Raw genomic sequence first — 17,499 nt, 5'->3', positions numbered from 1 at the left:
CCCGGGCTATTTCAGGCTCTGCCTTGAAATATCGGATTCCAAATGTCATCAGAAAAAGGAAACATCCCGGCATTCAGTGTCTACAAATGGCATTGAACACTTACTGAACATGCATGTGTTTGTTAGATGAAATAGCTACCTTACACACAACACACTAAGGGAATTGCTTTTCAGATGAATGTTTAATCTCCCGCTATGATGAGTTCTCACCTTTAAAATAAATGACCCAAATGATTAACCTGTTTTGTATCGGTTTTTGCAATCCACATTCGGCGTCTTCATCGAAACATAAAACTGCCACTGACATGGCCTGGCTGTGCTGCAAATCCCAAATCAGACCCACCTCCCACCTGCTCTCATAATCAACCCTAATTTCACCTCTGGACAGCGTTAATAAAGAGGAAACACGACGGCCCTCGAGAGGTCTTATTATCAGCTTGCTCTAAAATTTGCAATCTCTTTTATCTTTTCCCCCTCATATGTAGATGTGTCCCTGGGGCCGGAGTGCTTAGATGAAATCCTTACAACAGTGCTAATGATGGTAACTCCTGTCTTTGGTTCACCATGAGGAGACACCTAACTGCAGGTTAACAATAAGCAAATCTTAGTCGCTCTTCAGGGACGAACAAGAAGACGTGTGATTGCTACAGTGTGCATGTACGACTAAGAGTGTGTGAGAGAGAGAGAGAGAGAGAGAGAGCATTCTCTGCACACTTCCTAATTAATTAAGACACAAACACTTTGTTGTTCGCTCGACACTCGGGCACCAAACAAATATCCTCTGTTACACTGTCCATTCTGAGCTGGGTTACAAGAGCTACACAGTTGTCTCACATCAGTCATCAGCTATGAGAAGAACAACACACAATGCTGTCTCTTGTATGCAGGAAAACCAAACGATAAGCTTGTTGTGGCCAGAAGGGATTCTCCAAGCCCCAATAAATGGTGCAATCGATTCATGACATCAGCAAAATAAAAAGCTGTCCAACTTAAGGTGGAGCTGAAGGGCTGAACTGCGTATTATTGTCTCTCTCCAGTGGTCTGAGTCAAGAAATCCTATGTAAACTTATATGGCTGGAGCATGAATAGGTGCATGGGTGTTTTACTTTGTTCTGATCCCCAGCAGAGCAGTTGTTCCTGCTTTCACCCCTGTGTTTGGCCCGTAGCCCGGATCGTCTCATATTCAGATGTAGTTGACAGATCTCTGTGTGGCCTCTTATCTTTGCGGCGAGGCTTACTTCCTGTCTAACGATACGGGATTCGTTTTCAGACATCCCGACCCCAAATCAGGATACCTCTGCCGAACGGACAACTACAGCACAGTGAAATAATACCGTGCAATTTGTCATTGCATGAGTAATGGTAACAGTAGTGTCCTGTGTTCCTGTGCGGTTCGCTCTCTCCAACCTTCAAAGAGAAAGGAGAGGGTAGAGAGAAAGAGAGATGTAGACACCCCGTAGAACGTTAAAGCTGTGGACATTTTATGAACCCGGAATTATTTAGAAGACAGAAATAATTAAAACTAAAATTATTTCATCCTCTATCACATTACAGAGCGCTTATTCCAGATATGTGGAATCATCTGACCAAAGACTTCTGTCCGTCTCGAGAAGAAAGAATATAATTATCTAAGAACTTACAAATTGCAAGAGTACATAGTTGTAAGTTTAATTCAGTTTTCTAACGCTTATAATTTAATAAAATTGTTTGTTTCATTACTCTTAACAGAATCTTAAAATGTTTAATGGGCTTATCTTTTCACCAGTATGTCAATCAAATCATGAAATAGATGAAGAAAAAGGACAAAAAATATGTGAATTTAGAGATGTACACGCAAGTAAATTCAGCGTTGAGAAAAAGTCTGTACATTGAAGTCCATCTACCATTCCTCTGCTGATTTCCAGTGTTTATATCCCCCCCCCCCCCACCCCACATCACTCTATCTCTCAGCCAGAAAATGGTGTCGCTTCCCTCTAGGTCTAGTATAACGTAACTATCTAGTGGAAACCAATCGATTCAATGAGGCATGACAATGGTCCTGTCAATCACAGCCAGCAGTTACCCCAGGGATTGTACTGAGGAGGATTCTGTCATACCAAATTTTGAGGTGAATTTCCTAAGATTTGTTCTATTCCATCTGAAATCTACCTGCAGCAAATTCAAGATTTGTAACATACAATTTCCCACAGAAGGAAGTGTCTTGCCTTAACAGGGAGGTGAAGTTATATATAAGCTGTCAAACTGTAAAAGTAGAAGGAGAGTATCGGCTTGGGATATTTCCTCCAAACCCTCTTGTATTGATGCCTGTAGAATATTTATGATTAAGATTATTGGCAAAGGTTCCTGGCTTGTGAAAAATGCAAACCAATGGTAAAACAGGGTGAAAGACCCCAAAGGAATTATTATACGAGTCAGCGGCTCGTTCATATCGGGAAGCACAAATATGCTGCTGCAAATTTTATACATGAATCCATCCACTACTATTTAATGTGTAATGTTTGCATTGCAAGCAAATAGTTATTCCAGCTGCGGACATTTTATTCCCACAGTTTGTCTGATAAGTGGAGCGCACAGCGTAGCTTCACTTGGCTTTTTCAATTTTAACATGAGAATTTGTTGAATGAGACTGACTGGGCTGTGTGTACAGTACATTTTACACACACAGTGCATATTTCCAGTGTGAACAGTCTCACATTACAAGTCATGCCCAAGGTTAGTTACTCTTGTTATATTTGTTAAGCAAACTAAATGTTTTTTTTTTTTAAAAACCCCAATCCCTAGCCAATTTCAACTGCTGACACAAAAGACAACAAAACCTTCCACTGCCTGTTTGAACCGTGTTAAAAGCAGATATAATACATGTTGGTGATGTCAAGACTTGAGCTGGACCTAAGATATCTGTTTTTTAGCATTTGCCCCTAAAGACATGGTGTAAACTGTAATGCTTCACTTCACTTCATTTTTGCTGCATTTCCAGCGATGTCTTCCAATTTGCGATTGCACTCTGAAAGGCCAGGCCACAGACTGAAGCTGATGGAGTTTTTGACATGCAGGCCCCTCACATTTTAATACCCTGCCTCCAGAGCCTAGACTTTCTAAATCCCTGTGATCCGTCTTTTAAAAAACATTCTTTTATGTACTATACAATGTCAAATTTGACGATTTTGTTTTTAAATGTCATGCAAGACTTAGTTAAGGTGATTAACCTTAGAATACCCATAACTTTGTAACTTCCTAATGTTTCAAAATGTCTTGTAAAAGGTCGAAGAGTTGTTTAATTTGGTTAGAATGTTAACATGAAGCTCAGTATGAAAAGGAAAAATGTCTCTGTGGCTTTCTAAAGTTGTCTATGTGACTGTCTTTAGGTCAATGAACAAGAATCATTGAACGTTCTCTCGATACACATACTTATCAAACATCTAGTAGAGCTGATAGCTAAGATTCGAGCCCCATCAGTCTCTGCCTTCTACTGAAACTCCTGCGGCTCCTCCAACTCCTCAGAGGAAAACAAAGACATGCCTTTGTTCAGTTCTATTTCATTTGAAGGGAAAAGAAAAGAATTGGGGGAAATTTGGAGAGAATCCAATGAAATAGAGCAGGCGATGAAGGTTGATGTTTGTCAAGATAGGGGGCATTTTTAATAATAAAAAAAGGCCCTTTTGTGCTGGAGGGTAATTCTTCAAAAAAAGCTCCACTTCTCTGTCTAGTCCAGGCAGGAAAATATGAGTAAGGCCCACATTGCATGACTATGTTAAGCAGGCGATCCATTAAGGCTGATTTATAGTTGTAACACCAAATGCTAGTTGTTGATGGGGTCTTTACGTCACTGTGTTAAGTTTCCTCATGTAATTCAAACTATGACAAATGATCTGCTCATATTGCAGTCAGAGCTAATCAATGTTCAACAACCATGAATGTGGTGAAGAAAAAGTCGCACAAATGTAGGTATTTATTCTTCATTTGCTGTTGTAAGGCTCCACCAGTCAAGTTGAAGTTTGCATTAATTGTATCCTTTTAGACATTTGTGGTAAATTGTCACAATAAGCATACAAATTCTTGATTTGTGGTCAATATGTGTGCTGTATGAGAATACAGTGACCTTGACATATGGAAAATTAGAAAATGTGTTATTCTGTTTCTGTGCTTCATTGTGACAATAAATCCATGTTGAAGCAGCTGGGAGGTTCCATTGACTTACATTATGAGGCATTCAGGTTCTTGTCAGTAAAAGATAAATCAGTAAGGGTGAAGGTAAATACTAACGTTATCATGACGTGCTCATCTAATCTTGTGAAATGTCATTTTTTTTAGTGAGAAACAAATAAATGAAGTTGAAGGAGACGTTTCACAGCAATATAAAATAGCTAACAGGGAGGGAATTATTTCCTGTTTAACTTCCTAACAAAAAACAGTATGCACATGGTAATAAAGGAGTCCATGTTGATTCAAATGTGATTTACTGTTTTATGTTTGTTTTTTTTTAAATCAAGAATCGTGGAATATCACTGGTATTGGTATCAAGTACTCAGCGTCTGGTACTGTACATCCTCTACTGCAGTTAAATCTTCTATAAAGCTGCGGGCAGCACATTGATTCGCTCCGCCCCCTCCTTGCCCTCTCCCTCTCCCTCTCTCTAATCGTGTCTAATCATGTGGCGAATGGATAAAATCTCAACAATTCAGTGAGAAAATATCTGTCAGAAAGTGCTTCATTACAGTTATAAAACAAAACATTCCATGGGCGCACGTCCCCCCTCCCAGCGGGTCTACCGCCATGAATGGAATCTGATTCAGCGGGGTCACTGCTACGCATGCAAACCATTGCACTGCTGCTGGGATAACACAGTGTAGTAGATGTCTCATACTGGGGAGTCCAAGAGCAGTTGTGTTTAATGGAACTTATTTTGTCGAGTGTGATGCAGTTGTTACGCCCTGGATTTGCAAATGAGGACAGAGGCAGAACGGTGTCAGAAGTAAAGCCAGGTACACATGAACCGGTTCCTCCATCATGTGAAAAATAAGGAACATTGTTCCCTGGACAGCCGTTTATCACGCACAGAGCCAAACTGCGTCACTCGCAGCTTAGCAGACAAACTTGTTTACGGTGCCATAGCAGTACAGTATAACATGTGCTGCATAAAAGCCATCGGAAAACATTGGAAATATCATTATGTTAGAGAAAATGACAAACATGATAATTAGTGGAACTATGAAAACAAGATACAGGAACCATGAACTATTTTGTCAACAACCACAGGCAGGTGAGTTAAGATTCAGATGGGAGAAGTGAGGGGGGGGGGGGGGGTAAAAGAGGAGTAGGGAAAGGGGAAGAAGAGGGGGGGCAGGGGAGGGGTGCATACCAGCCTCCTGCCAGCTCCAATTACCAGTGTGAGTGGAGCGTTGCAGCTAGGGTGATGGGTCTAATCAGAATCCTGCTGAAAGAGACCCGTCCCTGTCCTCCCGTCCCACTGAGAGGCTGCTGGAGCTCAATCATACACCATCGTCAGCTAGCGTTTTCCCCCAACCCAAACATGCTCACCTCAATGGGCGAAAAACACTCAAGACACCCCCGTTCCTTCATAACAGGGGAGCCCTCACACTGTGACACAAGATACAAAAAAAAAAAAAAAAAAGCCTCATTTCCATTTCAGTGTGCCCTAGAATCTCCTCCCTTCTTATACGCTCATGGGCTGTAATGAATGTTTCAATTGAGCTACACCAGAGCACGGTCCCTTCAGAGAGAACATGCAGTCGTGAAACATATGGCGAGGAATAATCATGCAAAAACATTGCTACTACATGAACAGGAGGTGCTTGCAAGCTGCCCACACCATCTTGCTGCATTCTGTATCAATAGTTAATCTAATTCGGCAGCAACGTTTGCCATCAAAAATTAAGGTGATACGGTGAGCCATTCTGAAGTTCCTTAGCTCACATGTCTGAGCCGATCTCATTCCCAGCGAGAAAATAAAAGGCCTGTATGATCTCCACGTGTGCCAGTTGCCAAGTGATGGATGACAACAATTAAAGGTGATGTCTCCTTTGATAGTGTGAACCAAAGGACCACAGTGACAGCAGCATAGCCACTTGCCTCATGAAATATTACTGCCCTAAAATCTACCGTTTTAAACATACATCAGTGCACCGTCTTTATAGGTAGAAAAGAAAAGTTGATGCACTTCTATGGAGGTCGCCTGGGTACGTGTAGCATGTGTAGCATTTAGCCTTCAACTGACAGCTACATGTTTAAACGAGGTTGACTTTGTTGTAAAGCTATTCGTACAGTCTCAGTGTTTCTTATGTTTACCCATTAAATCCTTTCATTATTCACCCGTCCTGTGAAGAAGACTAAATATAGTGCAATAAGTGATGTCTACGTCTCAGCTGGTCTCGAGTCAATCTGGCAGTGAAACGCAGACGAGCGGGGTGCAAAAACAAAGCGCACAGCCTGCGGCTGTTTCTAGCCAAGAACATCGGCGAGACAGACATTTTGCATCTGTCTGAGACACGGAAGTGTTTGAGGCGTGTCAGTGGCAGCGGGAGCTGTAAACAGAGAGCCAAAGATAACGAGTCCAACTGAATGGGCTCTATGAATAGCTGGATCGCTGATAGTCTTCAAAACATTCAGCAAGTTCACTCGTAAAAAAATATTACCCGTTAAGGATTCGTGAGGAGCTGTCACCACGCAGTCAGGTTCCCAGGTTCAAACCTGCAGGCCGGCATTTTGTGTGGAGCTTGCATGTTTTCTCCACGCCTGTGTGGGTTTCCCTGGGTTTTTTTCCCACCCCAAACAAACACATCTATGGGCTGCAAGTGGCCCATAGGTGTGTCACATCTCTACGTGTCAGCCTTGTGATTGACTGGCGGACTCTCCAGAGGGTAACCCGCCTCTCACCCCTGTGTCAGCTGAAATCGTTGCCTGCCCCCTGCAACCCTCAAGGATAGCCGATAGATGGATGGATTTATGTGGAAACACGAAGGGGGTGGCGGTATCGCACTCTGTCGGACAGTGGTGATGGATCAAATCCAGGGGTTTCGGCGTTTGCAGCCGCCCTAAGAATACACCGTCAGAGCTATTGCTTGTAAACATTTCCCTTGGTTCAAATCTGACCTTGTGTGTGTGTTTGATAGGTATCGTAGTATTTCTTTCTGCAATCCTGCGACATTTCGGGCAGCAACTAATAAGACCCGAGGAAAGGCAGACAGCCTCAGCCAGTCAGGTAACTGCCTCTTTTGACTTGCAAAACATTGGAGGGCGAGGAGTTTTTCCTCACATGTTCTGCCATGGAGGGCATGTGAGCAGGACCCTCCTGCTCTTCAGAGAAATACTAGTTGGCAGAGCTCCCACTGCAGAGGTCTCCTCAGCAGGGATGACACGGCACACCCCTGCATCAAAGACCCGGCAAGGAGGCCATTGATGTAATACTGTTGTAATGACATGAAAATGGTAAAAAAAAAAAAGAAAAGAAAAAAAGGAATCTCCGTGGAAATGAAGGCAAATGTACACTGTGCATTGAAATACGTCTTAACATCTCGTCAAGCCTGTTGTCTCTGGCACGCTATCTCTTGAACCAGGTGTTATGGCAGTTGCTATGGCGATAGAAGTGCATCAAACAAACAGTGCTCCGGATAGATAAACTGCACCCACAGACACACCTGCACGCAGCGGACCGTGACAGAAACACAGTCATAACAAAAACAGTGTTAATGGCGCTGTTAGCACGCTGCATAGTGGTGGTCGCGCTGCAGCGCTGCTATTCTGCTGTTTAACAGAGTGTACTCGGAGTAAAAAGACTGTAATGCATGCCATGACCTTTGAAATAATACACTTTTTTGTCTGGCAGAGCAGAACATTTGGCCCTACTTCCTCGCCTACAGGCAGATAATCAATAACAGTCATCTAATTCCCCGCCAACTCCTTCCTTTGCTTCCTTCCCCCTCCCTCCATTTTTATCATCTCCCCCTCTCCACTTTCCTATTCATCTCTACTTCTCCCCTTTTCTCCTATCTGATATCATACTTCCACTGTCGCCAGGATGATCTACAGCCCTGCCAGATGCCCCGCGTCTGTTATTTATGCTGTGGCTCACCAGTTAGTACATAACCGTGGCCTCTGACCATTACGGCAACCCAAGGGTGGTCTTCTGAATTCACATGGTTATGCTGACCGAGTCACCTTGTAGGACGGGCGCTGCTGCACAGAATCACATCCTCCATTAACTACACAGTACCACAGCTGTAGGCTCTCTTTTTCACTCTTTTTGCTTTGTGGTCCTACCGACGGGAGTTTAATTGAAGACCCTTGAGATTATAGTACTGCCAAGTACACGGTTTGTGGTTTACTACTCGTTTTAATGGAACTGCCTCTAAATTTCTGTGGTAATACGATGTGGCTAATAAGACAGGCTATTCCTCCAGGTGTCTTGAGAAGAAAAAAAAAAGAACAAGGACAGGACTGAAAATCAGGAAACGTGACGTTTAATGAAATCGGCTACAAAAGGAAGCATAGAGGCGGTTTGCAAATAAATGAATTAATTGATCCTCTACACAACTCAAATTAATCATCGGCAGAGCTTTATTGTGACACGTTTAGTGTAATTACAGCAGATAGGGAAGGCTTTTATGAGTTCTGTGAAAGGCAGTGGATGTAGTGGAATGTGGCAGGTTCTGTTAATTAAATCCTCACTGACTGGGCTCCTGTGACAGCCTTTACGTATTCTCTAGGTTTGAGATAATGAATAATACACAGAGTCTGTGAGTCAATGTCGACAGCCTCAGCTTTGTTGTGCTTTGCAGGAGTGATCGGTGTTCAGAAATATAATACGGTAGCATGACCTATTAGCTGCTCACCTTAAAAGAGGCAAATGCAATAATTTCATCAGGGCCGGTCAACAGCAGCAAAGACTATGATGGAAACGTCAAAACATGCCCTTCGTCTACAAATTGCTTAATGGCTGGTATTTTTTGTGTTTATATTAAATTGGTTGGCAGCTACGAATCTACATATTGTCAGGTTGACACTAAAGCCAAATCTGATTTTCTATTTGTTCGTTTTCTGCAGGTACAATCTTGGCAGTAACCTCGCTGCAATTTCCTCAAATAAGGAAGGAAGGAACAAGTAAGTGCTTCGAAGTACTCGGTGAACACGCCTTGACACGGTGAGTGTCAGGGCCGACCTGAATCTCAGCATGCTTGCTCAGCCAACCTCCCCTTGCAAAACAGGTCAAAAATATTGATGCTGATGTAATGCATGCAAAATCAACAGTGCCTTTGACAGCTGTAAGCAGGCCGATCAACTACAACCTTGGAGAGAAAAAAAACACAGCTTAGCAGCTTAGAGAAAATGGGACTATGCCTCTTAAACATGAGGAAAATGTCAAGCTTAAGGCCAAGCTATAAGGCTGATAGTGAGCCAAGCCGTTTTCCCCTGCCTTCTATGGCCCAGTGGGTAAGCCAAGAGGGCTTGGTGTGTAAATGTGTGAGGAAAAGGGGTCAGGGTGAAAGGACTCCCATTAGCCAGCTCATTGAGTGTAGGTATTAGAACCCCCCTGACATGCAGCGGCCCCATCCATCCATAGCAAGTCAGGGCCTGGGGAGCCGTTGACTCATTGGCCCTGCAGAGCTTTAAGGTGGACCTTGCTCGTCACCTGCCGGGGTAGAGGCCCGGGCCGCCATTATTAACAAATAAAGGAATGTCAGCTGTTTTTTGTTGTTGTCGTTTTTACTTTATTATTCATATGCAAAAAACTAAACCAGAAACTAAACATTCTAGCAAGACAAAGTTATACGTCACATTCTTCATTGCATCAAGGTTGTGTTACCATAGCATGTGTATCAGATTACAGAAAAACATTAAAAAACACCATTAATAATGAATGCGCTTCAACACCATCAACAACTGTAGCCTAAAAATGACCAGTTGTTAATCGATTGACGGGACTTTCATATTAAATTAATTAATTTAAATGAATTGTCTTCCGCTGTACAGGGATTTCTTTTTTTTTTCTTCCAATATGGTGTCTAATACAAATATGATGTATTTTATCGGAATATATGAAGTTAAAAGCCTTGTGGGTCTACAACAAAGGTCTTTTATTGAGTTCTGTGCATTTTAAAATATAATTCTGTCGTAATCAACTGTAGAGCGAAAAATAATTCAGCCTATATCTGATTTACATTGTTGCCGTGAGAGGAGATTAAATGTGATAGACCTATTAAGGGATGGGGACAGGCTGAAATACGACTGAGCATACAACATTTTTATCTAAAGGAAGAAAAACAACATGCAGCGATGAACAGATTGCTTTGATTCGCCTGCTGGGCTCAGGGTTGCTCAGGTGTGAGCCTTTTAACTTGCATTTGACCCTTCAAATATCAATATGATGGAGGGGCACATTTATGAGTGACAGTTTCCATCACCCTCTGTGTTTCTATTCAGTATTCATATCTAGACGCCTGACTATTTCTCCCTGCCGGCCTCTTGTTTGGTTTAGAGTGAAACCAATAAAATGGCCTGAGCTCAGACAATCGTGTGTGAGTGCACGCAATCGTGCGGACTAGCAAAAAGGCAAACCTCGCTTAGCAATCTAACGGAGGAAGCGGCGTGTCACTCTGTACACACGCATGGTGAAACACTATTGATAATCACATCGGTCATGCTCTCACAAACAACTCTTCAGTGAAATCTGTAATTGAATAATGAAAGGCTGCTGGAGCGGCTTGTGGCAGATATTTAATAGCTGATGTCAATTCACGGATATCCCTGTCTGTTCCAGACGATGCCCAGATATGAAAGGACGTGCATGTATTGTCACATCCCCAATATCTTCTGAAGGCCGTAACAAAATCCAGATACGGTGTTCAATATGTCCTGCGGATCAGCAGTGGCCATAACTTCAAGTTAAAAACAGCGACAGGCTGCAGCTCTGCTGTCAGTAGACGCATGACAGCAGAAGCAACAACAGGAAACAACAGCCCCACTGTGATCTTCCCACAAAGGCAGTATTCACTGCAGGACTGTTACTGTACAGGTGTCACTATTATAGTGTCCACCCACCTTGTGTTGGTGACTATACACACGAGACAAAGGAAACTTTGCCCACGCATAATGAATTCACGTTTGAATGGTTTTCATGCTTTTGCCCTAAAAGACTGGAGTTTTCATCAATGGGGGAGAATTTAATCTATGTTAATTTTCTTTTTCCTGCTTCTTGCATATAGTTTGAGCGAATGTGTTCTTTGGGATCGCGAAAAAAGCTCCGACACATTAAAGCACTCTTTGAAAACCAGTGGCCCAGTTAGAACAGGATAAATACATCCCGGCTTTAGCTTTTCCTTAACACCTTTCAGGAAGTATAGATTCACAAAAGTGCGTGAAGTTATGGGGGTAAATTAGAGAAACGTAAATCCGCTCTGCAAGTCGTTAGGACAGGCTGCAAGATGTGTTTTGAGGTTTTAATACCAAATTACATGCTTTCAACAATTTAGAAAGCAGTGGGAAGCAGCCAGAGCTGTAATGATCAAGTGACTTTTTAAGAGCCGGTCTAATTCACCATCAGTGCAAGGAAAAAAAATACATTAAGAGACTCTTCAATTTTGAAGTAATCCCTATACAATTAAAGGCCTGGTGCTTTTTGCTCTCTAATATTCTATCAACCAATTTTTAAATGTAATATTGAACATTTAAACATTGAACTCTTTCTTTCTTTACCCCCCCTCCCTCTGTCTCTCTCTCTCTATGCCCTGAAGCCATAGATACGATCAGCACTGACGGCGCAGACACACCAGATATTACAGTCTTTACAGATACAGCTTGCCGAAAGCATGGAGCAATTGATGGACGACTACATGTGATAAAATGATGCCTCAAAGCAAGAATGACGCCATACAGATGTCTAGGCTGCTTATAAGAAGGAACATTTAGTCAGGTGTCGAATAAATCTCAGGGGATGCATAAATTAACCAGAGTTAGGTTGAAATTTGAAGTTGTATAACGACAATACCACATCCATCTAATAATAATAATAATAATAATAATAATAAAAGAGTTTTGGGAAATCTGCTTCTGAGTTGATATTTATCTATGAACAGATATAAAATAAGCTGGCAGGGATTGCTCGTGTCCTGCTCAAGAACACTTCAGTAAGTGGCTGCTGCTAATTAAAGCCTCCCATACCAGCCCCAAAGTCCCCTCACCTGCATTCCTCTGCATAAAGCACATGCTTGATTGATTAAAGGGTGAAAAATAATACTCAAAGTCAAGCAGCAATCAGATTTATTTTGCAATTCATTTGATTATGTTTGTAAATCCTGTGCGTTTCGGTGTGGTTAATGGGGACTACAATGTATGTGCTCCAGTCCTGCAGAAATCTAAAAAGCTATCTGCCCCCCCTTTACGATGCCCGAGTCCTTGGAAGTAAGGATGTGAGGATGCAGATTGGGTGGCCAGGAGGGAGATTCCACCCTGCCATATTGTGAGAGTCCTTGGGAGGAGCATGCATGGACAGATGCAGTTTGTATCTGTCAGGCTAGATATGATCTACGACGCTGGGCCTCCAGCCAGCAGATGGTGGGAGAAATTAAATCTGTGACACAGACCGACACAATGGAGCTCAGAAATACAGTAGGGGAGGGTACACCTGTAGGTAGGTGTGTGCGTGCATCCCTCAACGGTTTTGTGTGCGTGCGAGTCTGTGCTTCTGTATTCATGCAGCATGTTATGACAAATAACAGCCCTGCCTCTAAGACACAAGACAAACCTGTTCTACTTGAAGTAAAAGCAAACTTTCACGCCCTGCATAATTTGTTATAAACAATCCGCAGTATGAAAAGGTAAACGTGAACTGGCCACTTGCTTTCTTCGACAACCTGAGGGAACGGCCATTAAAATCGCAGCCTGAACACTGCAGAAACCCACTGACATTAAAAAAAAAAGGGGGGGAATCAGAGAGGAAAATCAAGCGAAGAAAAAGTAATGGGAATAGCAGTTACACAACAGAACTTATTTTGGTCATTGTGGATTGGATTTGAATAGCGCAAAAGGAAAGGATTAAGTTGTCGGGAGGAGCGGGGCTTGGTATTAAATCATTCCGATATAGCTTCTGTATTTATCTTGCCCGGGAAGAGGCGCAATGCGATTTCTATGCTGTTTATCCAGTCAGGTTTGTTGTCCACACTTGCCTGGCTCCTGAGATATTTATTACTGGCATTGTGTCGCAGTCATTTTTTGCCTCTGCACCAGGGACTATAATGCATGCCAAGCAAATAAAGGCCTTTTCTAACCAGTGAGGCAGTAATTTGTTTACTGCCGCCTAAATCCATTCAAGGCGGTGAAGCCAGGATACTAGTGAATTCCATTTTCAAAAATGTTCTGAACTGTGTGCAGAAACTGATGAGTGCTGCAGTATAATTATGGCCTCTTTTTCCAATCTTAAAATTAGAGAGGCATAACATGGACTCACAGGGCAGAACTCTATTAATATTACAAGGAGGCTTGTATCACTTCAGAGTTGACAGATGTTTGACATGTTTTCACCGAGTGAGGGGCTATTTTTCTCCACGGATAAGCTTTGATTCCTTGCATATTTCTCATTTGACCTTTCCAAAAAAAAAATGTTTTTTCCCCCCGACATTACATGTTCAGAAACCAATTGCCAGGGAACTTTAAAAGGTGTGGAGCTTGTCTGAAGGAGAACTTTTCTAATTGAAGCTATGACGGCGGAGGATTACGGTAATGATGAAGCTTTTGATCTGGTGCCGTTAGATAACATCCCTTTTTTCTAGAGACAGGCCCGCTGTCTCCCTAAGGACAAGAGGATGTTCTCCAGCACAGCAGAATAGTCAGTTTCTGCTCACACTTCGGGAATGTTCTTTCTGGTCGGTTATCGGTTTCTTATGTTTGCATAACTTTTTATTTTAGAGAGATTTCGCTGAAAATATTGAAAAGTCACAGTGGTTAAGCAGATAAGGGTGGAGGATTTGCACTCTCCCGGGGCTCGATTTGATTACGAATGAAAACAACTGCTTTGTCTGGAGGTACGAGCAGGTATTGCGATCCATTTCATTCTCACACCATAAACGGAAATACGAGCAGCATTAATGTTTGTACGGTGCCTTTTTCCCCTCTGTGATATATGACCTCCAGTTGGACGTTTGTGTTGAATCGCCAGAGTTTCTTGCTGATTCGTTTTCACTTGGAAAATATGCATTATTATTCATAAGTTACAACTCTCAGTCGATGCAGGCCTTTTCCTAGGACTTGACAATGCTCCAATTCCCTGGTTGCCAACAGAAGCTGATTATAAACAGGTACTTTTAAGGATTTTTCTCACGGATTTGGCCCTGGTTTGGGAAATCCATTCCAAATTGTGAAAACAGTTGCTCTATTAATTGCCCCACTGAGCCTCATCGGTTTTATCATCACCATTAGTGTCATGACATGGCTTTGACACCACCTTAGTCATTTCTTGATCTGAGTCATTGCATTTTACATTTTTTTTTTTACATGCTCATCAAATGATCACAGTGATGAAAATATGAAATATTGCCTTGACACGGAGAAGTGGCAGCACACTGCATTTAAGACTGATGTCGTGAGCAGAGACGTCTTTTCTGGCCGGCAGTAGTTTATTTCATACATCACCGAGACAAGCACCATTTACCTGCACATTTACTGAGGCAGTTCAATTCAAGAGGGGCACTCAAGGTCAAAACTTCGGCATCGTTACCCAAGTAATGAGTCATTGTTCCCTCTGGTCATCACTGCGGTCTACCCTACAACGTCAGAGCCACGCTGTCCACTATACTTAACAGAGAGAGAGATAGAACAGGGAAAGGGAAAATAAAAGATAGCGAGACAATAAAGCGGAAACAGACATGAAAAAGGGGAAGAGAAAGGGGGAATGAAAGACCGCAGACAACAATGATATTGCTCAATCAAAACCCCCTCTTTTGTCTCAGCATAATCTGTATGGATATTATTTTTCCATACAGGTCAGACTGGCACATAACTGTCTCTCTTATGCACACAGTCTAAGCAGGGTTGTACTTTTGAAAAGTAATTTCGCATCTAGACCATTATTCAAAACATCACAGTGTGAAAAAGATGATTATAGCAAAGGGTGCTTGGTGTTTCATTTATGACCGTCTAACAACAATAAAAGAACACATCTCAATCTTTAACCATTCTCCCGCTGTGTATGTGTGTGTGTGTGTGTGTGTGTCTCTAATGCTCACACAAACACTTTGAGAGATGGCTGAGCTGACTTTGGGCCTGTACGTAAGTCTCAGTGGTGTGACCTTTCGGGCGGGGGCGTGAGAACTGCCACAAACAAAGAGCATGGCTGTTACAGCGTGACAGAACTGCGGAGTGACTCGAGACTCATGACTGCAAAAGTGCTAAAGCCCGAAAGCCTTTGCAACACCCAACAGGTGAACGGCGCTCTAAACGATATGGCCACAACGCCGACGACGGGGGGAAGCACTGGTCAGACTCCGAACATAACATCCTACGTGGACAAAACCCCCAGAAGAGATCTAGTTTGATACACACGTTCAGTTCTATACAACTGTTAACATTCGTCATTATTTGACAGCCTCTGACCCGGTTACGCTGACTCAGAAAGAGAATTAACTGCCACCGAAGTCAACTTCAAATATTAAGTGAGAAACAAATTGCATAAGTCACTCGTTTGACACAACACTTGTGTTTCTGTGCAAAAATAAATCCCTCAAAGGGAATTAATGAAGTCCACTGGCGATATACAGTAAGAAGTTGGCAGTACTGACACAATATTGAATAAGGCAAAAAAAGCAAGCGATCCAGCCGCTATAAATCACTTGGTATTTTCCTGGATACACTACAGCCTACCTTCGAGTACAGTGAAAGTACATGCAAAGCTGCATCGATATGACATGTCATAATCCACATTTTGCAGAATTGGCATAACAAAATAAAGATATATGAAGCATATGAAAGAATCATAATTAATGCTCGACCTTCCTTTGCTCTGCTAAAACCTATAATCCAGATCGACTTAGTGGTATAATAACTTTACCATTCCCGCTGCCTCGCTGGACGGGGGCGCTCAATGTACGACTTCATGTGGATGTAAAGTCACGTGGACACTGAAGTCACGTGGGATGTGAAGGCTTCTCTTTCGGAAGGCAAAAACAGGAAGTTCATGCTGATGAAGACATTTTTACAACTTTTGGTCGACTGAGACGTGTCATGTTTCCAAGCAATGCTCAACTCAAGTTTCCTTGTGAAGCGACACAGGACGGGAGAATTCAGTGAGCAGCTTTACTGGTTCAGTGCCTTGCTCAAGGGCACCACAATAAGTTAAGCTCACAAAAGCTCAGCTGGTTTTTTTAGTCACTTTCTCCGGGAAAAAAAATTAAATTTGATTCAAAGCAGCAACAGACTCCTCGAACCTTCAGGCTACCACCACCCTATTAAGGAGGAGGATCATTAGTCTCTGTCTGTTTGCTGTACCCCAGTGTTTTCTTGTGTACTGTTGCTGATATCAACTTGATGTATCACTCGGCTACAAACAATAGTCTAAAAATAGAGACACGCTAACATTGCTCCTTGACTGTGTGTGTCTTTGTACTGAGGGCCTTGTTTGAGTGCATATGCATGATTCTGCGTGTGTGGTTGTACATGTATGGACAGGCTGTAAGCTGCCCGGCGCGGCCTCGGGGTTCTGGGCGAGCAGAGGCGTCGTTTGATTAAATACAATGTCTGGTTCTGTTCCCTACCCGCCTCTGTGACACCGTCCTCCGATAACAAAGGAAAACACGGCGGAGAGGTTATCACAAATTGTACAAATAATAATCATTTGAACCATATGTCTAACTGATTCATATAATTACAATTTATTTACAGTAGATCTGGATATTTTAGACGATTTTAAACACTTCAAAACAATATCACAGCAATAAGGAATTATGGTGTATCAGATAATAAGTTTATTATTATCAGTTTTAGCAGAGCTTACTTGCAGCAGATTCCTGGTTTGGAAATAATACTCTGTGTCTCTTCGCCTTGCTAAATGTTCAACGCAGACTCCGGCTTCACCAGCCGTTCCTTTGCTTTGACTGTCTGCCATGTCTCCCTGGACATGTAGCATAAAACTGGCTTGTTTGAGCTTGTCGGCTGAGAGCAGCTGTCCACCGGTTTTTTTATAAACCTACATTGTTTTGGTTTGGCAGTCTGAGACTGTGAGCTGAGAGTGGCTCGCCGCTGCGTGGAGGTGCAAATTAAGGCCTTGATTTTGGATGGAAACACCAATACTCGCAACCCTTCCATATTGCCGTTGCTCAATTTAAAGGATATCGCTTAATGTAGCTCGATGTGACGAAAATGAAATAGTAGGTATCGAATAATAAACATTTTCAAATCAATTTGATTATAAAGATTACGGTTCAGTGTTAAAAGTCTGGTTCCTGTGCTGATAAATGTATGCCGTGAATAGATAAAAGCATCCATCATAAGGCGTGT

The 17,499-nt window shown here is 42.4% G+C and overlaps 1 protein-coding gene across 12 annotated transcripts in view; it reads right to left on the bottom strand.

The window, feature by feature from the left end:
* ptprfb (protein tyrosine phosphatase receptor type Fb) overlaps window positions 1-17,499 on the bottom strand; it is a 154,754-nt gene that overhangs the window by 69,968 nt on the left and 67,287 nt on the right. The gene's annotated exons all lie outside the window — the stretch shown is intronic.

Source organism: Eutrigla gurnardus (genome assembly GCF_963514095.1).
Source record: "Eutrigla gurnardus genome assembly, chromosome: 4".
Taxonomy (NCBI): Eukaryota; Metazoa; Chordata; class Actinopteri; order Perciformes; family Triglidae; genus Eutrigla; species Eutrigla gurnardus.
This window is presented reverse-complemented; position numbering and strand designations above follow the sequence as displayed.